Source organism: Triticum urartu, chromosome 4A, assembly GCF_056163025.1.
Source record: "Triticum urartu cultivar PI428250 chromosome 4A, HENAU_Tu73, whole genome shotgun sequence".
Lineage (NCBI taxonomy): Eukaryota > Viridiplantae > Streptophyta > Magnoliopsida > Poales > Poaceae > Triticum > Triticum urartu.
In genome coordinates this window covers 588,057,257-588,080,434 of record NC_141876.1, presented here as the reverse complement: position 1 = coordinate 588,080,434, position 23,178 = coordinate 588,057,257, and the positions used below count along the sequence as shown (strand labels likewise).

Sequence of the window (23,178 nt, the reverse complement as noted above, 5' to 3'; positions counted from 1 at the left end):
ACCGAGACCGAATAAACCGAATTTTCGGTTTTTTTGCTGTTAACAGAAAAGTTCGGTTAGCTGGGCCACTAACCGAACCAAATTCGGTCAGTTCGGTATATTTCCCGGTTAACCGAATAACAGCCCACTCCACACCCCACCCTCGGCCCAGTACAGCCCACCGCCCCACCCACCCAGGCACGACGCCACAAGTCCACGACCCACGAGCCACGACCCCCCACAGCCTAACGCTCCTAATCCCATCCTCTTCCCCTCCCCCACGCCCGCCCCTTGCACTACTCAGCCGCCGCCGCTTCTAATCTGAGTAGCAGGGAGCCAGGGACACAGCCGCCGCTACTCATCTGAGCGGCAGGGACGCCGCCGCCGGTGCCACCGGCCACCGCATCTTCTCTGGTTCTCCCCACTCATCCATCCCCGACGCAGCGAACTCCACCGCATCTACACGAAGGAAGGAAAGGAGCATGGAGACAACTCAGACGAGGACCCGCCGTCGCGCATCTCGGCCTCCAGTTCGTCATCACGTCTTCCACAGTAGAAACTGAGCATTCAGTCAACGTAATAAGCTCAATCCCCCATCCTTTGTATCCAGTTTTTTTGTTCTTTGTGAGTAGATGGTAAAGGTGGATCTGGAATCTGGATGCTCTTGTTGTTTAGTTTTTTCTCATTCTGTCTATGGATGCCATCTTTTGTGCTGCTCCACTGTCGAGTGTTGACATCTCTGCGTATATCACTAGGAAATCCTACTTGGATGACTTAACTGTTCACAAATACAACTTGTGAATGCTTCTATTATCTTGTCGTGAAAATAACATTTGAACTGTAGTGGAGTGGATTCAGCTTTTAATGTATTGCAGAAGCAGAATGGAAAATGACTGTATAGTGTATATCACTCGGAGTTTAATCCAAAGAGATAATGTCTGCTGCCACATTTTCGCTTGGTTGAATACTGTCCCAATCCCATGCCGTAACCATTAGTAGTCTGTGAATTATTAATATGGTCAGTTTACTTTTATGTTGTCATATGATTCTGCCGGCTTCTTTTAATTCCTAATCTGTTATTACTTGCTGGAAGCTGCTGATAAGGAACATGTTATTTAATTCTTCTCTGAATTAATTAGTATAGAAGAATGATGACATGAATTCTAATTATGCTACTATTTTGTAGATGGTTGAACCTGGTGGACTTGGTGATGACATGACCGAAGAGGAGATGCGAGTTTATGAGGAAGAACAAAGAAAGATTGATGAGTATGAAAAGGAAAAGGAGATGGAGCAACGACCTACAAGAAGGCAGATGAAGAAAAGATCACCGATGTGGGATCACTTTTCTGAGGTACTAGTTGATGGTATGCTCAAGTTTGGAAAGTGCAAGCATTGCAACCGTGATATCAAGGCCGTTTCAGAGGTTAATGGTACATCTGCCTTAAAGAGTCATTTTAATACTTGCAAGTATAATCCTCATAATGATAAGAATAAGAATCAAGGTACTTTGCAAGTTATCCAAGGGGAAAGTCCTTCAGTGCATAAATTTGATCCCGAAGCACTAAGGAAAGCTATTGCTAAGATGATTATAGTAGATGAGCTTCCATTTGCATTTACTGAAAAAGCTGGTTTTAGAGAAGTGATGTCAATTGCATGTCCACGTTTCAATATGCCTTCTAGAAGAACATGCACTAGGGATGTTGTGAAGGTTTATTTTGAAGAGAGAGCGAAGCTGAAACTTTTTTTTCAAACAATCATGTCAAAGAGTGTGTCTCACTACTGATGGTTGGACTTCTCAAACACAAGATTGCTATATGACAGTCACGGCACATTTTATTGATCCTGAATGGAATTTGCACAAGAAAATCATTAGTTTTTTCCTAGTGAAAGGTCATAAGGGAGATGATATAGGAAAAGCCATAGAGCAATGCTTGATGGAGTGGGGAATAAAAAACGTTATGACAATAACTATTGATAATGCTAGCGCGAATGATGGTGGTGTGGGTTACATAAGGAAGAAAATGATCAAAACTGGAAATAGCATAGCTGAAGGTAAATATTTTCATATGAGATGTGCTGCACATATTATAAATCTGATTGTTACTGATGGTCTAAAAGAATTGGATGAATCAATTAAGCGTGTGCGAGCTGTGGTTAGATATATAAGACATGGGCCATCTAGAATTACAAGATTTAAAGAACTTGCTCAGTTAGAAAAGGTGGACAGCGAGGCATTCTTGAGTTTGGATGTATGCACTAGATGGAATTCCACATACCTAATGTTAGCAACCGCAATCAACTTTGAGAAAGTATTTGCGAGGTATGAGGAAGAAGATCCACTCTATACATTGGATTTAACTAGTGAGAAAGGTCCTGGTATTCCTGTTGATAGTGATTGGGAGAATGCTACGAAAATGGCTGAATTTCTTGGACAGTTTTATCACCTTACTCTTAGTGTTTCCGCCACACTTCATGTGACCATGAACCAATTTGTTATGGATATTGCTGAAATCAATGTTGTGTTGGAAGAGTGGGCTGATAGTGATGATATTTTGCGCAAAACAATGGCCAAGAAAATGCAAGATAAGTATGATAAGTATTGGGGACGTTGGCATGAGGAGGTGGAGAATGAAAGGGGGAAGGGGAAAGGAAAGAAAAAGGAAGAGGAGAATGTGAACATGTTTGTATTTGCTGCAACTGTTCTTGATCCAAGATTCAAGCTATCAAATTTCACAAAACTAGCAATTGAAGAATTGTATGGTGAATTAAATGGAGGCAAAGCTTGGGAGGCAGTGAAAACATTTATGCATGCTTTGTTTGAAGAGTACAAAGCTAAGTATGCACCAAGTGATGTAAGCAAGCATGTGGGTGCTCCACAATCTGAACCAACTCAAAAAAGGGAAGGAAGGAAATTGCTATCTCGGATAAATAAAAAGTGGAGAGTTGGTGCTGATGGTGAAGCTAGCATGAGCAAATCGGAATTTGAGAAATACCTACATGAAGAGAATGAAGTAAATAGGGATGATTTTAACATTCTAAAATGGTGGAAGGACAATGCTGCTAGATTCCCAACATTGGCTAGAATGGCCCGTGATGTGTTGGCTGTTCCGGTATCAACGGTTGCGTCTGAGTCGGCATTTAGCACAAGTGGTCGCATTCTAAATGAATTTAGAACCTCTCTTACACCATTCATGGTCCAAGCTCTTGTTTGTGCCCAAGATTGGCTAAGGGGTTCTATTACTATCAACATTGAAGAAGATGAGGAGGAATTGTTAAGATTGGAAAAGGGTAACATATTGTGATTGTTTTCTATGTAATTTTCTATATTTCTAACTTCCTATGCTTATTACATGTTCATTTCATTCTTTTTCAGAACTAATTGAAGAGCTTGGTAGTACAAATTCATCCAAGTCAAAAGCAAGCAGTAGCAAGTCTGTTTGCAAGCCATCTGGGGTTGTGCCATCTTGCCCACCTCCATCCTCTACTTAAACATGGGTGAGTGAGTTGCAAGAAATTGTCCTGCTCTTGTTCATGTTTTTAGCATTCTTTTATTTATTTTCTGATGTATGATTCAAAAGATGCACAACACAGCCATGTAAATGAATATGTTGCTCACTTGCTGCAATGAACCTCATGTAAATGTTGTTGTAATACAAATGTTATTTCATGAACCTCATGTACTTTGTTTCAAAAATCTATGGGAAACTCTTATGAAGAAAAGATCTTCAGATTACTCTTTACTCTTTAGGTACATATAGTCCAACATATTATGTTTTACATATATGTAGTTCTTTTAATCGAATCATGTCAAACCTTGTAATGTGCCATCTGCTATTCTATTTTACATGTATATATATAGTTATTTTATCTGAATTCTGCGTCATGTACTATCTATTCTAACCGAATTCTGCGTCATGCACACAACATTACAGATTCGCAACGCTTGGCTAGAAGCTGGGATGGGCAAGATTCTCTGGACATGTCAAGATGTTCCTGTTCATGATGGCAAATTGGGATTCTTATTTGTGGCCACGCTTGAAATGCACTTCAATCTCCTTCCTATGTGCTTGTGTTTGAAGTGTAATAATAAGTAAACTTTAGACTTGGTTGTGTTTTGTTCAACTTGGACTTTGGTTATGTGTCCTGCAACTTGGAATTTGCCAATTTGGTTATGTGTTGGGCTGGAAATCTGGAACATGAACTTGGCTCTATTACTTTTACTTGTCAGTTTGTCACTTATCACTAGGGCTTATCACTTTTCAGTGTGGACTTTGGAAGTTTTACATTTGATGATTGGTTATGCATCTGTCATTGTTCTGAAATCCTTGTATTTGATATTATGTGATATTTGAAAAGATGAGAATATGTTATACGCATTTTACATTTTTGTCTTGTTATGCTGTCAAATTTTTTCTTTCAACCATGCATGTTGATGTTGCTGTCAATATGTCCTGAAAGTGCATTTTCTGTACATAGTACACAATTCAATTTAAACCGAAAACCGAACCAAAAAAATCGGTTAACCAAAATTTCGGTTAGCTAAATTTTAGTACCAAATTCGGTTTTCACTTCTGCAAACCGAATTCACAAAAAACCCGAAAAGAAGAAACCGAAATTTTGGTTTCTACCGAACGCCCAGGCCTAGTGGCTTGCTGCTTGACTAATTGAACACCTGCTACTGCTACTGTGACACCGCGGCTGGGCTGTCCAGTGGGTCGTGCCTGCTTACCTGGCAGCAGTGGCGGCGGCTACAAGTTTTCTCCACTGCTGCAGCTCATCTCCAAGTCCTACAACCTGGATCATCTCTGTCACCAGCGCCTACAGCCTGTGTCTGAAGTCTGAACCTCTCTTCTGTACTCCATGTTTTCTGAATTTCACTGAATTTACTGAATGTGCATGTGAATCTCAAAAGTATCCATTGTGTGTGTGTGTGTGTTCGAGTGTAGGAGTGCAAATGGGCACCCTTTAGGGTATTCTGTGACCCTCTTTAGTTCAACTAAATGAACTGGTTTGAAGCTCTAGTATGCTTAGAGTGACTGGTTTCATTAATCTCTTAATCGACAAGTTATCTGGACTATTTTGCTGTATTTCCATCATACACCTTTGATTTATTTAGTGACTGCAGACTGTGGTTATACAGTAGAAGTAGTTAGTATCTCTGTAGACTGCATATTATACAGTAGAAGTAGTTAGCCAATTTCTAGGGGCTGTCTGTTCACCTGTTAGTATCTCTGTAGACTGTACATGCTTCAAATGGGGATGGCTTTTATGCTCCCTTGAATGCATTTTGATCTTAGTAGTACTTACCACACAGTAACAAAATAAGCAGCAGCCTGAGCTTTCAGGTTCAGGGTTTCTCTTGACACATACTAGCAAGAATTTTTTTTACTGATACTATGAGTGTACCGTCTGAGTTGCTGCTATCCATTCCCCCATGCATGAATATCTGGCGAGTGAGAGTGACGAGAGAATTACTGATATCTATTTGCCCCATGTATAAATATCTATCTATCCAGGCGAGAAGGGCGCTGCGGGCATCGAAAGGCCTGGTCAGACTCAAGTCTCTGGTCCAAGGCCACTCCGTCAAGCGCCAGGCCACCAGTACGCTTCGCTGCATGCAGACTCTGTCCCGGGTCCAGTCCAAGATATGGACGAGGAGGATCAAGATGGCCGAGGAGAACCAGGCCCTTCAGCGCCAGCTCTTGTTGAACCAGGAACTAGAGACTCTCAGGGTATGCAGCAAACATCATTAATCAATAGTACTCTTTTACAGTACAACATTTTAAACCTCCATACGTGGTTAGTATTCTTAGGGGTAATTCCAGTACCCTATGTAGAACTGGATCTTAAACTGTTTGTTGAACCAGAAATACAATTAATCAATAAAACTCTTTATTATAGTATAAAACATTTTGAACCTCCATACAGTTTACTGAATTCCTAGTGGTAGTTCCAGAATCTGGTCTGAAACTGATCTAAAACATTTTGAACTGGATCTCAAACTGTCAATTTACTGAATTCCTAGTGGTAGTTCCAGAATCTGATATGAAATTGTTAGTGTTGTTGACCAGAACTATGCGTTTACAATAAATTTTTTTTGAACCTCATAATATATTTATATAATATGTTTGTTCATAATATATTGGCTCTAGTGTTTTAATTCTTCTCTTCTGATTCATGTAACAGGGCGACGCCCGAAGGCATGATGATAGTTCTATTGCTGTTCTAGTGTAGCGAAGGTGGCCTAGTCGACTATGGTCGCCTAGTGAGTCGTGCATATGATTTCATCTAACTGTAACCTTGATGTAAATTTCTCCTATTGCGAAGCTTGTTATCTGATTGTAAACTTGATGCTAATCACATTTGTATGTGTGTTATATGATGTAGCACTTTGATGGTTGATAATATTTGAAGTATTTCGTGTGTTTTCTGTGTGCCAATTTAAATACCGGGTATTTATTTGCGTGAAATAAAACAATGAAGAATATTGCCCTGATGGCTAGGACCCAGCACTAGAACCTGACAATGGGGACCCACCTGACTAGTGAACCCAATTTAGAAAAAAAGAAAAAATGAAACTGTTGAGACAAAAAGGCCATGGGCCAAAAATAAAAAGGCTGCAATGACCATGAAGCTGACAAAAAATTCACAGGAAAAAATATAAATGGGCTGAATTAATGGGCTCGGCCCATATAAACACCAAATTGGACCGGGCTGATTCTTGTGCCACATCAGATTGCCACGTCGGATGACTACGTGGCCTGGGGAGGCTGCTAGTGACCAAAACAAAACAGTAGGCATATTTTGGTCGTAAACGTCCACGACCTTCCCACAGAGAAGGTCGTTAATTTCAGTTTACGACCGTCAGCTTTTGACCTTCTGTTTTTGGTCACAAAAAGGTCACAAATGAAAAACAATGACCTTTTAGTGACCAATAGTCAAGGTCACAAGTTGACATATTTCTTGTAGTGTAACTCGATTACATGATAGATCCCATCCAACCCATCATCGTCCAGCAAGCCTACGATGGAATTACTCACGCACGGCGGTGAGCATCATGAAATTGGTGATGGAGGATGATTGATGATGACGATGGCGACAGATTCCCCTCTCCGGAGCCCCGAACGGACTCCAGATCAGCCCTCCCAAGAGGTTTTAGGGCTTGGCAGCGGCTCCGTATCGTAAAACGCGATGATTTCTTCTCTCTGATTTTTTTCTCCTCGAAACACAATATATGGAGTTGGAGTCGGAGTCGGAGAGGCAACAGGGGGGCCACGAGGTAGGGGGCGCGCCCTAGGGGGGCAGGCACGCCCCCACCCCCATGGACAGGTGGTCGGCCCCCTGGCCTTCATCTTTTGTAGGTATTTTTCATATTTTCTGAAAAGTTGCTCCGTGAAGTTTCAGGTCATTCCGAGAATGTTTGTTTCTGCACATAAATAACACCATGGTAATTCTACTGAAAACAACGTCAGTCCGGGTTAGTTCCATTCAAATCATGCAAGTTAGAGTCCAAAACAAGAGCAAAAGTGTTTGTAAAAGTAGATACGACGGAGACGTATCAACTCCCCCAAGCTTAAAAATTTGCTTGTCCTCAAGCAATTTAGTTGACAAACTGAAAGTGATAAAAAAACTTTTACAAACTCTGTTTGCTGTTGTTGTTGTAAATATGTAGAGCCAGCATTCAAGTTTTCAGCAAAGATTATAACTAACCACATTTGCAATAACGCATAGGTCTCAAGTTTACTCATATCAATAGCATAATCAACTAGCGAGCCATAATAAAAAATCTCGGATGACAACACTTTATCAAAACAATCATAATATAATATACAAGGTGGTATCTCGCTAGCCCTTTCTGAGACCGCAAAACATAAATGCAGAGCACCTTTAAAGACCAAGGACTAACTAGACATTGTAATTCATGGTAAAAGAGATCCAGTCAAGTCATACTCAATGTAAACTAACAATAATGAATGTAAATGACAGCGGTGCTCTCCAACTGGTGCTTTTTAATTAGAGGATGATGACTCAGCATAAAAGTAAATAGATAGGCCCTTCGCAGAGGGAAGCAGGGATTTGTAGAGGTGCCAGAGCTCGGTTTTGAAACAGAGGTGAATAATATTTTGAACGGTATACTTTCATTGTCAACATAACAACCAAGAGATGGTGATATCTTCCATGCTACACACATTATAGGCGGTTCCCAAACAGAATGGTAAACTTTATACTCCCCCTTCCACCAACAAGCATCAATCCATGGCTTGCTCCAAACAACGAGTGCCTCCAACTAACAAGAGTCCTAGGGGGAGTTTTGTTTGCAATTATTTTGATTTAGTTTGCATAAAGCATGGGACTGGGCATCCCGGTGACCAGCCATTTATCTCGTGAGTGAGGAGCGGAGTCCACTCCTCTTGAGAATAACCCGCCTAACATGGAAGATACAGACAACCCTAGTTGATATATGAGCTATTAGAGCATACAAAACATGATATTTATTTGAAGGTTTAGAATTTGGCACATACAAATTTACTTGGAATGGCAGGTAGATACCGTATATAGGTAGGTATGGTGGACTCATATGGAATAACTTTGGGGTTTAAGGGATTGGATGCATAAGCAATATTCCCGCTTAGTACAGGTGAAGGCTAGCAAAAGACTGGGAAGCGACCAGCTAGAGAGCGACAACAGTCATGAACATGCATTAAAATTAATCAACACCGAATGCAAGCATGAGTAGGATATAATCCACCATGAACATAAATATCGTGAAGGCTATGTTGATTTTGTTTCAACTACATGCGTGAACATGCGCCAAGTCAAGTCACTTAAATCATTCAGAGGAGGATACCACCCTATCATACGACATCATAACCATCTCAATAGCATGTTGGCACGCAAGGTAAACCATTATAACTCATATCTAATCAAGCATGGCACAAGAAACTATGATCTCTAGTTGTCATTGCAAACATGTTTATTCATAATAGGCTGAATCAGGAACGATGAACTAATCATATTTACAAAAACAAAAGAGGTCGAGTTCATACCAGCTTTTCTCATCTCAGCCAGTCCATCATATATCATCATAATTGCCTTTCACTTGCATGACCGAACGATGTGAATAATAATAATAGTGCACGTGCATTGGACTAAGCTGGAATCTACAGGCATTCAATAAACAGGAGAAGAGAAGGCAATACGGGCTCTTTTCTCAGATCAACAATAATGCAAATAAGAGCCACTTCAACAATTTCATCATGGTCTTCTCCTATCGACCCCCAAAGAAAAGAAAAGAATAAAACTATTTACACGGGAAAGCTCCCAATAAGCAAAAGAAGAACAGGAAATATTTTTGGGTTTTCTTCTTTTTAGTTACTACTACAAGCATGGAAATTAAACTGATTAAAACCTACAACTAATTTTTTTTGGTTTTTCTTAAGGTTTATTAAACACACAAGAAGAAAGCATAAAAAGGGAAATAAACTAGCATGGATGATACAATGAAAAAGTATGAGCACCGACATCTAGCAATGAGTGTGTGAATATAAATGTAATGTCGGTGGGAAATACGCACTCCCCCAAGCTTAGGCTTTTGGCCTAAGTTGGTCTATGGCCACGGCTGGCCTGGCGGATATCCATAATAGTAGCTGGGGTCGTACTGTGATGCAGCGGCTATCGCCTGCTGAGCTGCAGCGTGGCGATGAGCGGCCTCCGCTCTCCTCTCGTACTCATCTGCCTCCTCTCTGGTAATAGTATATCTTCCTCTTGCCTGATAATCAAAGAAGGCAAGAGCAGGGAGAGTAATACAGACAACACGGCGTCTGTCAAAGATTAGTCGATACTGGAGAGGTGATTCGTTCCTCTCGACAAACTGGTGGTGAACCATAGCATTAAAATCTAGATAAGCAGGAGGTAATTCAATATCATCTTCGTGTATGGTACACCAAGAAAATTAGCTATGCGGGTTGCATAAATTCCACCAAAGAAATCTCCATTAAATCTATTAAGATGCAACCTACGTGCAACAGTGGCTCCCAAATTATAAGATTTGTCTCCTAACACATCACTCCGAAGAATACTGAGGTCAGGGACACACATGTGACATGCCTCATCTTTACCATTAGTGCATCTACCTATGAAGAGAGCAAAATAATGTATAGCTGGAAAGTGAATGCTCCCTATGGTAGCTTGTGTTATATCTCTAGATTCTCCCACAGTTATACTAGCAAGAAAATCTCTAAATTCAGATTTGCGAGGATCCCTTATACTCCCCCATTGTGGAAGTTTACAAGCAGTGGTAAAATCCTCTAAGTCCATATTGTAAGAATTATCATAAAGATCAAACAGGAGAGTTGGAGAATTACATGAAGTTGAAAATTCAAACCTCCTCGCAAAGGTACTGGTGAGGTTGTGATACTGGCTGCATTTCTCTTCCCCGAAGCTCACAAGATCAGTGTTACGCAAATATGCGTTGAATTCTTCCTTAATTCCCGCTCGATCCATAAAGTTCTCAGAAGGCCATTCACAAGGACACACTGGAGCGTCTCTTGGTGGCTCATCATCAGCATCACGCATTGCAAGCCTGGGTCCTTGCTTCCTTGAAGAACCACCTTGGAACATTTTCCTAAGCATATTTCTTCCTCTGAAAAATTTTGAATTTTTTTAGTAACTTCAAAATAAAAGTAAACCAAACTCAATAATATTGATAGCAACTACTCCTACAAGTGCCAAGAGCCTATATCATGCATCAAAACTACTTTTGACCATATAAATTTGACATGCAAGCTCAAGAACAGGGTCACCTAAGCAGCAAAAAATTGCAATGAATAAAGCACTAGAACAAAAACTAATTGGACCAATGGATGAGTCACATACCAAGGAAGAATCTCCCCAAGCAGTTTTGTGAGAGGTGCTTTGAGCAAGGAGATCGAAAATGGCAGCAAAACGAGCTTGGACTCGGGTTTGAGCTGGATATTCGTGTTTGGGGGAGGAAGAAGGAGTGTATGGGTGAAAGGATAAGTGGAGGAGGGCCACTGTGGGCCCACGAGGTAGGGGGGCGCACCCAGGGGGGTAGGGCGCGCCCTCCACCCTCGTGGGCAGGTGGTTAGCCCCCTGCCGTGTTCTTTGTGCCAAATATTCTCAAATATTCTAGAAAAAACATATTTAAATTTCAGGGCATTTGAAGAACTTTTATTTTCGAGGTATTTTTATATTGCACGGATAATCAGATAACAGACAGGAAAATATTTATTTTTATTTTATTTAATATAAATATCAGAAAGTAAAAGTGGGGTACAGAAGGTTGTGCCTTCTAGTTTCATCCATCTCATGATCATCAAAAGGAATCCACTAACAAGGTTGATCAAGTCTTGTTAACGAACTCATTCCGAATAACATGGAACTGGAGAAATTTCGAATAACACTATGTTACCTCAACGGGGATATGCACATCCCCAATAATAAGAATATCATATTTCTTCTTGACAGTACGGAGAGGAAATTCAAAACCTCCAAATATAATCGATGGAATTTTTCCAATAGAGTTGATACTATGAACTTGAGGTTGTTTCCTCGGAAAGTGTACCGTATGCTCATTACCATTAACATGAAATGTGACATTGCCTTTAGTGCAATCAATAACAGCCCCTGCAGTATTCAAAAAGGGTCTTCCAAGAATAATAGACATACTATCGTCCTCGGGAATATCAAGAATAACAAAGTCCGTTAAAATAGTAACGTTTGCAACTACAACAGGCACATCCTCACAAATACCGACAGGTATAGCAGTTGATTTATCAGCCATTTGCAAAGATATTTCAGTAGGTGTCAACTTATTCAAATCAAGTCTAGGATATAAAGAGAGAGGCATAACACTAACACCGACTCCAAGATCACATAAAGCAGTTTTAACATAATTTCTTTTAATGGAGGATGGTATAGTTGGTACACCGGGATCTCCAAGTTTCTTTGGTATTCCACCCTTAAAAGTGTAATTAGCAAGCATGGTGGAAATTTCAGCTTCTGGTATCTTTCTTTTATTTGTAATAATATCTTTCATGTACTTAGCATAAGGATTGGTTTTGAGCATATCAGTCAATCGCATACGCAAAAAGATAGGTCTAATCATTTTAGCAAAGCGCTCAAAATCCTCATCTTCCTTTTTCTTGGATGTTTTGGGAGGAAAAGGCATGGGTTTCTGAACCCAAGGCTCTCTTTCTTTACCATGTTTCCTAGCAACAAATTCTTTTTTATCATAGCGTTGATTCTTTGATTGTGGCTTATCAAGTTCAACAACAGGTTCAATTTCTATGTCATTATCATTACTAGGTTGAGCATCATTAGGAACATTATCATTAACATTATCACTAGTTTCAGGTTCATTACCAGATTGAGTTTCAGCATCAGAAATAGAAATATCATTTGGATTCTCAGGTGTTTCAGTAATAGGTTCACTAGAAGCATGCACAGTCCTATCATTTTTCTTTTTCTTCTTTTTAGAAGAACTAGGTACATCTATATTATTTCTCTGAGAATCTTGCTCAATTCTCTTTGGGTGGCCTTCAAGATACAAAGGTTCCTGAGTCATTCTACCAGTTCTAGTAGCCACTCTAACAGCATTATCATTATCTTTACTATTCAATTCATTGAGCAAATCATTTTGAGCTTTAAGTACTTGTTCTACTTGAGTGGTAACCATAGAAGCATGTTTACTAATAAGTTTAAGTTCACTTTTAACATTAGCCATATAATCACCCAAGTGTTCAAGCATATTTGAATTGTATTTCAATTGTATACCAAAATAAGCATTAAAATCTTTTCCTTAGCCATAAATTTATCAAACTCATCTAAGCACAGGCTAGCAAATTTAGTAAATGGGATTTCATCTTTATCATATCTGTAGAGAGAATTTACCTTTACTACCTGTGTCGGGTTATCAAGACCATGAGTTTCTTCAATAGGTAATGGATTAAGATTATATGTTTCTTCAACAGGCGGTAAATTAAGACCATGTATTTCTTCAATAGGAGGTAAATTCTTAACATCTTAAGCTTTAATACCTTTCTCTTTCATAGATTTCTTTGCCTCTTGCATATCTTCAGGACTGAGAAATAGAATACCCCTCTTCTTCGGAGTTGGTTTAGGAATAGGCTCAGGAATTGGCTCCGGAGGTGTCCAATTATTTTCATTTGTCAACATATTATTCAATATAATTTCAGCTTCATCCGGTGTTCTTTCCCTGAAGACAGAACCAACACAACTATCCAGGTAATCTCTGGAAGCATCGGTTAGTCCATTATAAAAGATATCAAGTATTTCATTTTTCTTAAGAGGATGATCAGGCAAAGCATTAAGTAATTGGAGAAGCCTCCCCCAAGCTTGTGGGAGACTCTCTTCTTCAATTTGCACAAAATTATATATATATCCCTTAAAGCAACTTGTTTCTTATGAGTAGGGAAATATTTAGCAGAGAAGTAATAAATCATATCCTGGGGACTACGCACACAACCAGGATCAAGAGAATTAAACCATGTATTAGCATCACCCTTTAATGAGACCGGAAATATTTGAAGGATATAAAAGTAGCGAGTTCTCTCATCTTTAGTAAACAGGGTAGCTATATCATTTCATTTAGTAAGATGCGCCACAATAGTTTTAGATTCATAACCATGAAAAGGATCAGATTCAACCAAAGTAATTATATTAGGATCAACAGAGAATTCATAATCCTTATCAGTAACAAAGATAGGTGAAGTTGCAAAAGCAGGGTCAGGTTTCATTCTAGCATTTAGAGATTGCTTACTCCATTTAGCTAATAACCTTTTGAGTTCATTTCTATTTTTGCAAGCTAAAATAGCTAAAGAAGCTTCTTGATCAAAAACATAACCCTTAGGAATAACAAGTGTTTCTTCATCATCACTTTCATCAGTATCATCAGATTCAATATTTTGAATTTCTCTAGCTCTAGCAAGTTGTTCATCAAGAAATTTACCAAGTGGCACAGTAGTATCAAGCATAGAAGTAGTTTCATCATAAGTATCATGCATAGCAGAAGTGGCATCATCAATAACATGCGACATATCAGAACGAATAGCAGAGTAGGTGTAGGTGTCGCAAGCTTACTCAAAACAGAAGGTGAATCAAGTGCAGAGCTAGATGGCAGTTCCTTACCTCCCCCCGTAGTTGAGGGATAAATCTTGGTTCTTGGATATTTCAAGTTCTTCATAATGATAAGCAGATATAAATCCCAAGTGACTCAAAGAATAGAGCTATGCTCCCCGGCAACGGCGCCAGAAAATAGTCTTGATAACCCACAAGTATAGGGGATCGCAACAGTTTTCGATGGTAGAGTATTCAACCCAAATTTATTGATTCGACACAAGGGGAGCCAAAGAATATTCTCAAGTATTAGCAACTGAGTTGTCAATTCAACCACACCTGGAAACTTAATATCTGCAGCAAAGTGTTTAGTAGCAAAGTAATATGATAGTAGTGATAACGGTAGCAAAAGGTAACAATGGTAAAAGTAATGTTTTTGGTATTTTGTAGTGATGATAGCAATAGGAACGGGAAAGTAAATAAGCGAAGAAAATATATGGAAAGCTCGTAGGAAATGGATCGGTGATGGAGAATTATGCCGGATGCGGTTCATCATGTAACAGTCATAACCTAGGGTGACTCAGAACTAGCTCCAGTCCGTCAATGTAATGTAGGCATGTATTCCAAATATAGTCATACGTGCTTATGGAAAAGAACTTGAATGACATCTTTTGTCCTACCCTCCCGTGGCAGCGGGGTCCTTACGGAAACTAAGGTATATTAAGGCCTCCTTTTAATAGAGAACTGGAACAAAGCATTAACACATAGTGAATACATGAACTCCTCAAACTACGATCATCACCAGTAAGTATCCCGATTATTGTCACTTCGGTGTTAACGGATCATAACACATAATAGGTGACTATAGACTTGCAAGATAGGATCAAGAACACTCATATATTGATGAAAACATAATAGGTTTAGATCTGAAATCATGGCACTCGGGCCCTAGTGACAAGCATTAAGCATAGCAAAGTCATAGAAACATCAATCTCTGAACATAGTGGACACTAGGGATCAAACCCTAACAAAACTAACTCGATTACATGATAGATCCCATCCAACCCATTACTGTCCAGCAAGCCTACAATGGAATTACTCACGCACGGCAGTGAGCATCATGAAATTGGTGATGGAGGATGGTTGATGATGATGATAGCGATAGATTCCCCTCTCCGGATGTAACGCCCCGAGCCCGATATGCCAGGTGTCTTCTAGTTATTCGCTATTGTTGCCTTGTCATTGCTTGCGTCTCATGCATCTCATATCATGTCATCATGTGCATTGCATTTGCATACGTGTTCATCTCATGCATTCGAGCATTTTCCCCATTGTCCGTTTTGCATTCCGGCGCTCCTATGTCACCCGGTGTCCCTTTCTACCTCTTTTCGTGTGTGGGTGCTAAAAATTTTCGGATTGGACCGAGACTTTTCATGCGGCCTAGGTTTACTACCGATAGACCGCCTGTCAAGTTTCGTGCCATTTGGACTTCGTTTGATACTCCAACGGTTAACCGAGGGACCGAAAAGGCCTCGTGTTTGTTGCAACCCAACACCCCTCCAAAGTGGCCCAAAACCCACCTAAACCCCTTCCATCATCTATAGGGTTCGATCACGATCGCGTGTCCGCAAACTGCACCTCATTTGGAGCTTCCTAGCTCCCTCTACCTCTATAAATGGACCCCTCCATTTCATTTCCGGATCCCTACAACCCTAACCCTAAAAATCAGCTCCACCTCACCGCCGGACGTGTCCGATTTGGACCGGACGCGTCTGCCCGCCGCCGCCGACCAATAGGACACCGCCAAGTGTCCCCCGCGGTGCCCACTTTGCCGCACCCGCCGCCGGCCTGGGCCAGCCCAGGCGGGGCTCTCCAAGCCCATCGACCGGGCAGCGCCCCCGCGCCCGACGCCGCCGCCTGTCTTCCTCACGGCGCCGCCCGCCGCCGGAGTTGCTTCGCCCCGCCGCCTCCTCCACGCTGGAGCGCGCCGCGCCTCGCAGCCGCATCCTCGACGCCGATGAGCACCACTCCTCGCCGCCCTCCGTCGCCGGAGTCTTCCCCAGCTCCGGCCGGTCCTCTTCTCCACGCCGACATCGACTCTAGCCGTCCCCCGCATCAAGTCCGGCCACTGCGGCCATTAACCCCGACAAACTTCGAACCTTGTGATGCTACAGTGCCACAGCCGATCCAGATCTGGGAAACCCTAGTCACCTCGGTTGACTTTCTCCTCTCTCTCTCCATAATTTTTATGCGAACTTCATCATGCCATAACTCTGCATCCGTGGCTCCGATTCGTGCGTGTAGCATATCAAAATGTTCGTCTCAACGAGTACATCATTTCAGCTCATTGCATCATTTCCATTTGAGCTCATCTTGATGCCCGAAATGCTGTTGGAAGAGGGCTATGTGATGATAGTTTTAGATGTTGGAAATATGCCCTAGAGGCAATAATAAATTAGTTATTATTATTATATTTCATTGTTCATGATAATCGTTTATTATCCATGCTAGAATTGTATTGATAGGAAACTCAGATACATGTGTGGATACATAGACAACACCATGTCCCTAGTAAGCCTCTAGTTGACTAGCTCGTTGATCAATAGATGGTTACGGTTTCCTGACCATGGACATTGGATGTCGTTGATAACGGGATCACATCATTAGGAGAATGATGTGATGGACAAGACCCAATCCTAAGCCTAGCACAAGATCGTGTAGTTCGTTTGCTAAAGCTTTTCTAATGTCGAGTATCATTTCCTTAGACCATGAGATTGTGCAACTCCCGGATACCGTAGGAGTTCTTTGGGTGTGCCAAACATCACAATGTAACTGGGTGGCTATAAATGTACACTACAGGTATCTCCGAAAGTGTCTGTTGGGTTGGCACGAATCGAGACTGGGATTTGTCACTCCGTGTAAACGGAGAGGTATCTCTGGGCCCACTCGGTAGGACATCATCATAATGTGCACAATGTGACCAAGGAGTTGATCACGGGATGATGTGTTACGGAACTTGTAAAGAGACTTGCCGGTAACGAGATTGAACAAGGTATCGGGATACCGACGATCGAATCTCGGGCAAGTACAATACCGCTGGACAAAGGGAGTTGAATACGGGATTGATTGAATGCTCGACATCGTGGTTCATCCGATGAGATCATCGTGGAACATGTGGGTGCCAACATGGGTATCCAGATCCCGCTGTTGGTTATTGACCGGAGAGTCGTCTCGGTCATGTCTGCGTGTCTCCCGAACCCGTAGGGTCTACACACTTAAGGTTCGGTGACGCTAGGGTTGTAGAGATATTAGTATGCGGTAACCCGAAAGTTGTTCGGAGTCCCGGATGAGATCCTGGACGTCACGAGGAGTTCCGGAATGGTCCGGAGGTAAAGATTTATATATGGGAAGTCCTATTTTGGCCACCGGAAAATGTTCGGGATTTTTCGGTATTGTACCGAGAAGGTTCTAGAAGGTTCCGGAGTGGGGCCCACCTGCATGGGGGGACCCACATGAACGTGGGTAGTGGGGGCAAGGCCCCACACCCCTGGTCAAGGCGCACCAAGATCCCCCCTTAGAAGGAATAAGATCATATCCCGAAGGGATAAGATCAAGATCCCTAAAAAAGGGGGATAACAATCGGTGGGGAAGGGAAATGATGGGATTTCTTTCCCCCACCTTTGCCAACGCCCCAATGGACTTGGAGGGCAAGAAACCAGCCCCTCCACCCCTATATATAGTGGGGAGGCACATGGGAACCGGTACCCTAGCCCCTGGCATCTCCCTCTCCCCTTGTAACACCTCTCTCTCTCGCTGAGCTTGGTGAAGCCCTGCCGAGATCCCCGCTGCTTCAGTGATGGGCAGAAACTTCATGGATGGCAAGCCAGTTGCCACTCCAGTGAAGAAACCCAAGGTTGAACCCAAACCCGAGACTAAGTGCTTCTATTGTAAGGGGAACGGTCACTGGTAGCGGAATTACCCCAAATGCATGGTAGATAAGAAGGCTGTCAACTTCAACAAAGTATATACGTGTTATTAATGTGTACCTCGCTAGTACTCCTGGTAGCACCTGGGTATTGGATACCGGTTCAGTTGCTATTATTGGTGACTTGAAGCTAAAGCTACGGACTAAACGGAGACTGGCTAAGGGCGAGGTGACGATGTGTGTTGGAAGTGTTTCCAAAGTTGATGAGATCACCATCGCACGCTCCATCTGCCTTCGGGATTAATATTGAACCTAGATAAATGTTATCAGGTGTGTATGTTGAGCATGAATATGATTAGATCATGTTCATTGCAATACGGTTATTCATTTAAGTTAGAGAATACTGGTTATTCTATTTACATGAATAATACCTTTCATGGTCATGCACCCTATGTGAATGGTTCATTGAATCTCGGTCGTGGTAATACACATGTTCAAGCCAAAAGATATAGAGTTAATAATGATAGTACCACTTTCTTGTGGCACTGCCCTTAGTTCATATTGGCGTAAGATGCATGAAGAAACTCCATATCGATGGATGTTTGGAGTCACTTGATTTTGAATCGCTTGACACATGCGAGCCATGCCTCATGGGCAGGACGACTAAGACCCCGTTTTCAGGTACAATGAAACGGGCAAGTGACTTGTTGGAAATCATGCATGCTGATGCGTGTGATCCAATGAGAATTGAAGCGTGCGGTGGATATCGCTATTTTCTCATCTTCACTGACGATTTGGGTAGATATAGGTATATCTACTTAATGAAGCACAAGTCTGAAACGTTTGAAAAGTTCAAGCGTTTTCAGAGTGAAGTTAAGAATCATCATAAGAATAAGATCATGTTCCTACGATCTGATCAAAAGGGGATTTTCTGAGTTATGAGTTTGGCAATCACTTAAGACATTGTGGAATTGTTTCACAGTTGAAGCCACCTGGAACACCACAAGGTAATGGTGTGTCCGGACGTCGTAATCGAACCCTATGAGATATGGTGCGATCTATGATGTCTGTTACCAATCTACCGTTTTCATTTTGAGGTTATGCGTTAGAGACAGCTCCATTCACTTTAGATAGGACACCATCTAAGTCCATTGAGATGATGCCGTATGAACATTGGTTTGGCAAGAAACCAAAGTTGTCGTTTCGTAATGTTTGGGGCTGCGATGCTTAAGGCTTCAGCCAGAGAAGCTCGAACCCAAAGCGGACAAACACATCTTCATAGGAAACCCAAAGGTGACAGTAGGGTATACCTTCTATCTCAGATCAGAGGGCAAATTGTTTGTCGCTAAGAACGGGTCCTTTCTCGAGAAGGAGTTTCTCTCGAAAGAATTGAGTGGGAGGAAGATAGAACTTGATGAGGTTGTCGAACCTTTACTTCAACCAGAGAGTGATGCAACACAGAAAGATGTTTTCTGTGGCGCCTACGTCTGTTGAATAGGAAGTTAATGATAGTGATCATGAAGCTTCGGATCAAGTTGCTATCGAACCTCGTAGGTCGACAAGGATATGTACTACTCCTAAGTGGTACGGTAATCCTGTCTTAGATATCATGTTGTTAGACAACAATGAACCTACGAGCTATGGAGAAGCGATGGTGGGCCCGTATTCCTACAAATGGTTAGAAGCCATGAAATCCGAGATAGGATCCATATATCAGAACAAAGTATGGACTTTGGTGGACTTGCCCGATGATCGGCAAGCCATTGAGATAAATGGATCTTTAAGAAGAAGACGGACATGGGCGGTAATGTTACCGTCTATGAAGCTCGACTTGTGGGAAAGAGTCTTTTCACAAGTTCAAGGAGTTGACTACGATGAGAATTTCTCACCCGTAGCGATGCTTAAGTCCGTCGGAATCATGTTAGCATTAGCTGTATTTTTCGATTATGAAATCTTACAGATGGATGTCAAAACAAGTTTTCTTACCAGTTTTCGTAAGAAAAGTTGTATGTGATACAATAAAAGGTTTTGACGATCCTAAGTATGCTAAAAGGTATGCTAGCTCCAGCAATCCTTCTATGGACTAGAGCAGGCATCTTGGAATCGAAATATATGCTTTGATGGAGTGATCAAAGCTTTTAGGTTTATACAATGTTTGCTAGAAACTTGTATTTACAAGAAAGTGAGTGGGAGCACTACAACATTTCTGATAAGTATATGTGGATGACATATTGTTGATTCGAAATGACGTAGAATTTCTGGAAAGCATAAACGGTTGTCTGAAGAGTGTTTTTCAAAGGAAGACCTCGATAAAGCTGCTTAAATATTGGGCATCAAGATCTATAGAGATAGATCAAGACGCCTGATGACACTTTCAAAGAACGCACACCTTAACATGTTTTTGAAGGAGTTCAAAATAGATCAGTCAAAGAAGGGGTTCTTGCCTGAGTTGTAAGGTGTGAAGCTGAGTAAGACTCAAAGCTTGACCACGGCAGAAGAAAGAGGAAGGACGAAGGTCGTCCCCTATGATTTTGTCATAGGCTCTATACGGTATGCCATGCTGAAGTACCGCACCTGATGTGTGCCTTGCCACATGTCTGGCAAGAGGGTACAAAGGTGATCTAGGAGTAGATCACCAGATAGCGGTCAAAATTATCCTTAGAGAAATAAGGAAATGTTTCTCGGTTATGGAGGTGATAAAGAGTTCGACGTAAAGAGTTATGTCGATACAAGCTTAATACCTATCCGGATAGCTCTGAGTAGAGATACCGGATACGTATAATGGAGCAACAATTTGGAATAGCTCCAAGTTAAATGTGGTAGCAGCATCTACGGCATGACATAAAGTTTTGCGAAATACATAGGGATCTGAATATGGCAAGACCCGTTGACTACAACCTCTCTCACAAGCATAACATGATCAAACCCAGAACTCTTTGAGTGTTTATCACATAGTGATGTGAACTAGATCATTGAGTCTAGTAGACTCTTGGATGTTGGTCACATGGCGATGTGACCTGTGAGTGTTAATCACATGGCGATGTGAACTAGATTATTGACTCTAGTGCAAGTGGGAGACTGTTGGAAATATGCCCTAGAGGCAATAATAAATTAGTTATTATTATTATATTTCATTGTTCATGATAATCGTTTATTATCCATGCTAGAATTGTATTGATAGGAAACTCAGATACATGTGTGGATACATAGACAACACCATGTCCCTAGTAAGCCTCTAGTTGACTAGCTCGTTGATCAATAGATGGTTACGGTTTCCTGACCATGGACATTGGATGTCGTTGATAACGGGATCACATCATTAGGAGAATGATGTGATGGACAAGACCCAATCCTAAGCCTAGCACAAGATCGTGTAGTTCGTTTGCTAAAGCTTTTCTAATGTCGAGTATCATTTCCTTAGACCATGAGATTGTGCAACTCCTGGATACCGTAGGAGTTCTTTGGGTGTGCCAAACGTCACAACGTAACTGGGTGGCTATAAATGTACACTACAGGTATCTCCGAAAGTGTCTGTTGGGTTGGCACGAATCGAGACTGGGATTTGTCACTCCGTGTAAACGGAGAGGTATCTCTGGGCCCACTCGGTAGGACATCATCATAATGTGCACAACGTGACCAAGGAGTTGATCACGGGATGATGTGTTACGGAACTTGTAAAGAGACTTGCCGGTAACGAGATTGAACAAGGTATCGGGATACCGACGATCGACTCTCGGGCAAGTACAATACCGCTGGACAAAGGGAGTTGAATACGGGATTGATTGAATGCTCGACATCGTGGTTCATCCGATGAGATCATCGTGGAAAATGTGGGAGCCAACATGGGTATCCAGATCCCGCTGTTGGTTATTGACCGGAGAGTCGTCTCGGTCATGTCTGCGTGTCTCCCGAACCCGTAGGGTCTACACACTTAAGGTTCGGTGACGCTAGGGTTGTAGAGATATTAGTATGCGGTAACCCGAAAGTTGTTCGGAGTCCCGGATGAGATCCCGGATGTCACGAGGAGTTCCGGAATGGTCCGGAGGTAAAGATTTATATATGGGAAGTCCTATTTTGGCCACCGGAAAATGTTCGGGATTTTTCGGTATTGTACCGAGAAGGTTCTAGAAGGTTCCGGAGTGGGGCCCACCTGCATGGGGGGACCCACATGAACGTGGGTAGTGGGGGCAAGGCCCCACACCCCTGGTCAAGGCGCACCAAGATCCCCCCTTAGAAGGAATAAGATCATATCCCGAAGGGATAAGATCAAGATCCCTAAAAAAGGGGGATAACAATCGGTGGGGAAGGGAAATGATGGGATTTCTTTCCCCCACCTTTGCCAACGCCCCAATGGACTTGGAGGGCAAGAAACCAGCCCCTCCACCCCTATATATAGTGGGGAGGCACATGGGAACCGGTACCCTAGCCCCTGGCATCTCCCTCTCCCCTCGTAACACCTCTCTCTCTCGCTGAGCTTGGTGAAGCCCTGCCGAGATCCCCGCTGCTTCCACCACCACGCCGTCGTGCTGCTGGATTTCCATCAACCTCTCCTTCCCCCTTGCTGGATCAAGAAGGAGGAGACGTCGCTCCCAACCGTACGTGTGTTGAACGCGGAGGTGCCGTCCGTTCGGCGCTAGGATCATCGGTGATTTGGATCACGACGAGTATTACTCCATCAACCCCGTTGACTTGAACGCTTCCGCTTAGCGATCTACAAGGGTATGTAGATGCACACTCCTCTCTCTCATTGCTAGATGACTCCATAGATTGATCTTGGTGATGCGTAGAAAATTTTAAAATTCTGCTACGATCCCCAACAGTGGTATCAGAGCCAGGTTTATGCGTAGTTTCTATGCACGAGTAGAACACAAGTTGTTGTAGGCGTCGATTTTGTCAATTTGCTTGCCGTTACTAGTCTTATCTTGATTCGGTGGCATCGTGGGATGAAGCAGCCCGGACCGACCTTACACGTACTCTTACGTGAGACTGGTTCCACCGACTGACATGCACTAGTTGCATTAGGTGGCTAGCGGGTGTCTGTCTCTCCCACTTTAGTCGGATCGGATTCGATGAAAAGGGTCCTTATGAAGGGTAAATAGAAATTGGCATATCACGTTGTGGTTTTCGCGTAGGTAAGAAACGTTCTTGCTAGAAACCTATAGCAGCCACGTAAA

At 42.2% G+C, this 23,178-nt stretch overlaps 1 pseudogene across 1 annotated transcript; it reads left to right on the top strand.

Moving 5' to 3' along the window:
• Nucleotides 1-231: 231 nt before the first annotated feature.
• LOC125527345 (zinc finger BED domain-containing protein RICESLEEPER 2-like) lies at nucleotides 232-4,365 on the top strand (annotated as a pseudogene). Its single transcript, XR_015601733.1, has 4 exons — nucleotides 232-555; nucleotides 1,166-3,270; nucleotides 3,356-3,477; nucleotides 3,915-4,365. The product of XR_015601733.1 is annotated as a zinc finger BED domain-containing protein RICESLEEPER 2-like (transcript).
• Nucleotides 4,366-23,178: the final 18,813 nt, after the last annotated feature.